Source organism: Grammomys surdaster, unplaced genomic scaffold (assembly GCF_004785775.1).
Source record: "Grammomys surdaster isolate TR1022 unplaced genomic scaffold, NIH_TR_1.0 125863, whole genome shotgun sequence".
NCBI lineage: Eukaryota > Metazoa > Chordata > Mammalia > Rodentia > Muridae > Grammomys > Grammomys surdaster.
In genome coordinates this window covers 3,052,241-3,058,240 of record NW_021620689.1, presented here as the reverse complement: position 1 = coordinate 3,058,240, position 6,000 = coordinate 3,052,241, and positions in this window count along the sequence as shown.

The following is a 6,000-nucleotide window of genomic DNA, read 5'->3' as shown; positions in this document are numbered from 1 at the left end:
AAGAGAAGCTAGAAATCTACTGTAACCCCAAATATTGCCTAGGCAACCTAACTGAATTTCCACTTTGTCCCAATCTTGTTTATCTTCGATGACAGGTTTGATGACAGGATTCCTGTAGGCAAGAAGTGTGGTGCGCTGCTGCGCATGCATAGTCTCCCTCCTGAAATCGCCATTAAACACCAGTAAGGCGAATGCCTGAGCAGCCGGTAACTGTCAAAAACTGACGCAGCCCGACGTGTCATATCTGCCGAGACGCATCAGCCAATAGAGTAGGGACACGCCGACCCGATGGGTATATAAGGAGAGCTCCTCTTCCCCTCTGGGTCTTTCCTCATTTTCATTGGAATAAAGCTTGCTGCAGAAGGATCCTGGTGTCCGAGTCCGTTCTTGCTGGCGAGAAGGTGACGCGGGTCACAGTTGGTGCCGAAACCCGGGAGCAGGCCGAACCATCGCCAGGCACCGAGGGAGACCCTCCGCTCGCGGAGTGGATTCAGAACTGCAGACAAAGGTAAGCTCTGAGAGGCATGTTTGGCTTTGATCTATTTCGTGTCCCTCCCCAGGCAGTGCTCGTTCTCTTCCTTCTGGTTTTGCAGGATGAGAAAAGCTGCTCGACTATAGCGGCAGGCCAAGGAGTGCTAGACGAATTACAGACCAGCATGTCAGAAACAGAGCAGGATAAGCGCTTAGGAGCTCAAAAAAAAAGGGAGCTCAGAAAGAAAAAGGAAAAAAAGGCATGCCTAAGAAAACAGACCCTTCCAAAGACGTTCAGTCCACGGAAGTGAGAGGTAGGGGAAAGGACGCCCTTGGGAGAGACGAAGGGAAAAGAAGCCTCAGAAAGAAATCTCTTTATCCGGTAAAGGAGCTGGAGGCCTCAGGGCTTGGTGGCTCTGAGTCGGAGGAGCTAACTTCCTCTGAAGAGGAAAGAGCTGCTTCAGGTGGGAAGAGCAGGGTTAGAAAGAATTGGAAAATTAAGAAAGCAGGGTACTGAGGTGTTACAATAGCTGCCTGCTACATCTCCAATGAACGAGATAAAAAGTTACATCTTGAATATGAGAGAGAGAGAAAGGGTTTTAGAAAAACAGTTGTCCTCTCTCTGAGCTGTGTCAACAAAAAAGAATGAAAAGGCTATTTCAGAGCTCATCTAGAAAAAGAAAGAAATTCGGGAGACGTCCTGAATTTCTCTTTATTTATGTCCTTCTTTGTTGTCTGTCCTTGGCGCGCCAATGTCCACGTGTTTGTGTTTGCTTTTTGTTTCATTGTCTAAATGTTCTGTGTTTGTTGCATGTTCAAAAGAAAAGATCGTTAAAACTGCTTGATACAACCTTTGGGCTAGTTTAACTTTGTTTTAAAGACAGTCTTAATATACACAGCAGAGGCTGATAAGCTACCCTACACCTGTAGCTAAGAGTTGAGCTGAGCTGAAAAAGCCTTTCCAGGAATTGACTGTTGGCATAAGCTGCTTTTAAAAGAAACCAATAGCTTTTTGGGTTTTATAAAGAAGCTAAGAGTTGTTTTGTCCTAGAAAAGTCTCGGTGACAAGGTGCTTTTCTCTTGAAATTACAGCTAGAAAAGGCAACAAATTTTGTTTGGTCTAAATATATAAGATGCATAGCCACTTCATTGTTGTTTCTGATTGGTTTTAAAAGTATAAAAATGTTCTAAATTATTGGGTGTGATTAGAAATTTACAACTTTGGTAACAGAAAGTTGGTGTAAAACTAACTCAGTGTTATAGTCATTCAGAAACCAGAAACCAGTATCTCTTCAATGAGATATTAAAAGCTGCTTCATCAAAAGAAACTCAAAATTATAGTTAAACTGCCAGTATTCCATTGGCTACAGTTGGCAGTTCAACTGTGAGTTTGGAATTCTTTGACTCATCCATGTTTATGGTTGAGAAGAGGATAGAGGAGAGTTGCCTATTTTGTCAGGAAGAGATTACTTGATTTGGAGCTCAGATTGGAGTAACACTAGTAAAAATCATAGTGCCATGATGAATGCCCAGGCAGGCATGTAGATTGGGATATTAACATGCTTCTAGGAGAAGGTCAGTGTGAAGGCAATGTTAATCAGGTTGAACTGCCTACACAGCTCTCAGACCATACAAGCAGACTTAGATACATTCATCTTTGCGATGAAATTGCACCCTCATACAATCAGGGTCTGGCCATAGCTTGCACAGAACCTGACAGCCGTTACAAAAGAAACGGCCGTTACAAAGTTGCGCCCAGAAGCTTGGAAGGAGCTTAGAGCTCAATGTTTCCAAATGTTTCTTAAAGAGCCAGGAAAAGTGGTGATGGTTGCTATTTGCATTAATGGCTTAAACTGCTTCTTTAAATTTCTTGCCTGGATTTATATGGGTTCAGCAAGTATGTTCTCAGAAGCTATACACTCATTATCTGATACTTGTAACCAGGGTTTGATAGCACTAGACATCAGCAAGTCTGTTCAGACACCAGATTCTTCTCACCCCTATGGCTTTTCAAATAAGCACTATATTTCTTCATTGATTAGTGGTATTGGTATTTTCATGATGGGCACAGGACTCTCTTGGTATCATGGAGTCATGGGATTGCTTCATCCTCAACCAACGGAATCCCTTCTATGGGCATATTGTATTTTAGCAGGATCTTTGGTGTTTGAAGGAGCGACACTTCTTGTTGCCATAAATGAACTTCGCAGGAGCGCCCAGGCCAAGGGCACATCATTTTACAAGTATGTCATAGAGAGTCGTGATCCGAGTACACTCCTGGAGAGCGACCCATCAGTAAGGGCAATCCATAATGTCAAAGCCACAGACCTGAGATTAGGCAAAGTCAGATTTAAGGCAGAAGTTGATTTAGATGAACGAGTTGTTACAAGATCATATTTGGAAAAGCAAGATTTTGACCAAATGATGTAGGAAATTCAAGAAGTGAAAACTCCTGAACAATTAGAAGCCTTTATGCTTAAACATGGAGAAAACATTATTGATACTCAGAAGATGAAGTAGACAGGCTTGAGAAAGAGTTAAAGAAACAAAATCCTGAAGTTCGGCATGTAGATCTTGAGATCCTATAGACAAGATGAGTGAGTCACTTGGTTTGTGAAGAATGCTTTTACCTTTTCTCCATATATTGCAACCTAAAGTTATTAAGCCCAGGACAAGATGTTTCCTTTTTACCCATGCTGGTATGCATGTGGCTCCGCCTTGTGTTTTTTGTATATAATGGTAGTTATAATGGTAGTTTTTTGAGTTGTGATAATAGTACTTGCTTTTATGCTGTATGTTGGAATGTTTCTATATTTTCCTTTGCTATGGTGGCCCGAATGCCTCGTTATGTTCCTTGGCCTGTGGAAGCTCCTTCAGCTATGACGTTATTTGGGCCTAGGAGGGATTTTGACATAGAGATGGCCCAATTAGGTTGCCAATGGAAATATTCTGGCTTGTGTGTTACTTCTATTTCATATCAAAATGTAAGTCATGCTGCTAATGTTTCTAAGGAAATTTCCAAGTATCTTGCAGGAAATTGGTCGGAAAACTTCGATGAGACACTCAAAAAAAAATTGAGAGCGGCTGTGGTGGCCATCAACTCGACGCGCGTGGATCTGTCCCTGACTGAGGGACTCTCCTCCTGGATCTCTTCTCTTTAAAGAGTGGGTGGGAGTAGTTTTTGATGGAGTTCTGCTGCTGCTGAGAAGTCCAATCTTTATTTTTATTTGCAGCAGGAAATTTCATTGGAGAAAGCTGATAGCTCGGGGTCTGTCCAATGACAGAGAGATGAAGGTGGCCGCGGCGCATCGGGGAGTTGAGCTGCGCCGGGCGCGGTTGGCAGCCAGGCCGCGCCTGTAGGACCTCGGGGCCGGGGTGGCGGGATGAGGACCCTACTCGGGTAGAAAGGCGGCGGCAGCAGAGAGCGGAACTTAAGCCCGAGGGGCTCGCCTGCTCCGGTCACTCTCGGAGTCCTCCTCCACCTGCTGCCGCTCGGCGGGCCACGACGGCTTCGGCGACGGCGGGGGTATGTGGCGCTGGGTCCGGCAGCAGCTGGGTTTTGACCCACCACATCAAAGTGACACAAGAACTATTTACATAGCCAACAGATTTCCACAGAATGGCCTTTACACACCTCAGAAATTTATAGATAACCGGATCATTTCATCTAAGTATACTGTATGGAATTTTGTTCCAAAAAATTTATTTGAACAGTTCAGAAGAGTGGCAAACTTTTATTTTTATTTTCTTATTATATTTTTGGTTCAGCTTATGATTGATACACCTACCAGTCCAATTACCAGTGGACTTCCATTATTCTTTGTGATAACAGTAACTGCCATAAAACAGGGTTATGAAGACTGGTTACGCCATAACTCAGACAATGAAGTAAATGGAGCTCCTGTCTATGTTGTTAGAAGTGGTGGGCTTGTAAAAACTAGATCAAAAAACATTCGGGTGGGTGATATTGTTCGTATAGCCAAAGATGAAATTTTTCCTGCAGATTTGGTGCTTCTGTCCTCAGATCGATTTGATGGTTCATGTCATGTTACAACCGCTAGTTTGGATGGAGAGACAAACCTAAAGACACATGTGTCAGTTCCAGAAACAGCAGTATTACAAAGAGTGGGTGTGAGTGGGACTTTTTGGAGCTATTTTGTGCCTGGGTCTGGCGGGTACCCTTTTTCTGCTGTGTAAGATGCGAGCTCAATGACAGAGAGATAGGGTGGTGGTGGCTCAGGCCTTTGCAGCCTTAGAAAATGGTGACTCTATTGGCATCTGGATGTCCATGCTCAGGGACTAACATCGATAGCCCCTATACTATTCTTGCCCACGAGGTCTCTGTTCCATGATAAGGGCTGGTATGTCAATGACGGAGTGTCAAGTAAGACTCGGTCCACCTAAGACAGGGCGATCTCGGGTGGGGAGATCGACCCAGTGACGGGTAAGGATTTGAGCATTGCTCTCCTTTGCAGGCTCAGTACCATCATGAGGCCTCAAACGAAAGGGGCTACAGAACCTCCCCAAGAATCACCCATGCAGGGTCTCAGCTTCTGCACCTGGAGGGCCTTTGCCCATTGCACCCAGTGAAGTGAGACCTTCTGCTCCAATTAATATTTAAAACAGGGGGAGATGTGGTGCGCTGCTGCGCATGCATAGTCTCCCTCCTGAAATCGCCATTAAACACCAGTAAGGCGAATGCCTGAGCAGCCGGTAACTGTCAAAAACTGACGCAGCCCGACGTGTCATATCTGCCGAGACGCATCAGCCAATAGAGTAGGGACACGCCGACCCGATGGGTATATAAGGAGAGCTCCTCTTCCCCTCTGGGTCTTTCCTCATTTTCATTGGAATAAAGCTTGCTGCAGAAGGATCCTGGTGTCCGAGTCCGTTCTTGCTGGCGAGAAGGTGACGCGGGTCACAAAGAAGTCCCTCCTCAAGGGGGTTAGCCATCGTTGTTTGCCAAACAACCAGCTTCTAGCTTTACCAACTTACCAGATAGATGCAGGAGAGGTTCCAGCTGAGGTGGTAGTGGGCAGGGGAACTGCACCTTGGCCAGATTGGTTAGTTATGCATAGCTCTTGCCTTCTATTTAAACCCTATCTTCATGTCAGGACCCAGAGGAGAAACTGGAGCAATCACTGGATCTTTTGGTCCTTCTTTTCAGTGTAACTTCATTGAATAAATCTCTTTTTTTTTCTCCTTTTGCTACTAATTTGACTCTTTTATTGATAATGAGTAGCTGAATCCTGGCTTGTTGGGGCACAATCTGTGACCCAAGCTGGGTCACCTTGCCACATGCCATGGTCCTTGTTGGGTTGCTGACACTAAGATACAGTCAGATTGTGTGACAAGTGATTTGTTATAGAAAGGTGAAGTGGAACCTGGGGCATAGCATACCAAAGGAATTCTCCTCAGCATGGATGATGCCCTGAAGCACACACAGAACTCAAAGAAGGGAGCCATTCACTCTGGCTGAACTGTAAAGTCAGTGTTTCAAAATGCCCAAATTCTTAGGCTTGATGCTTT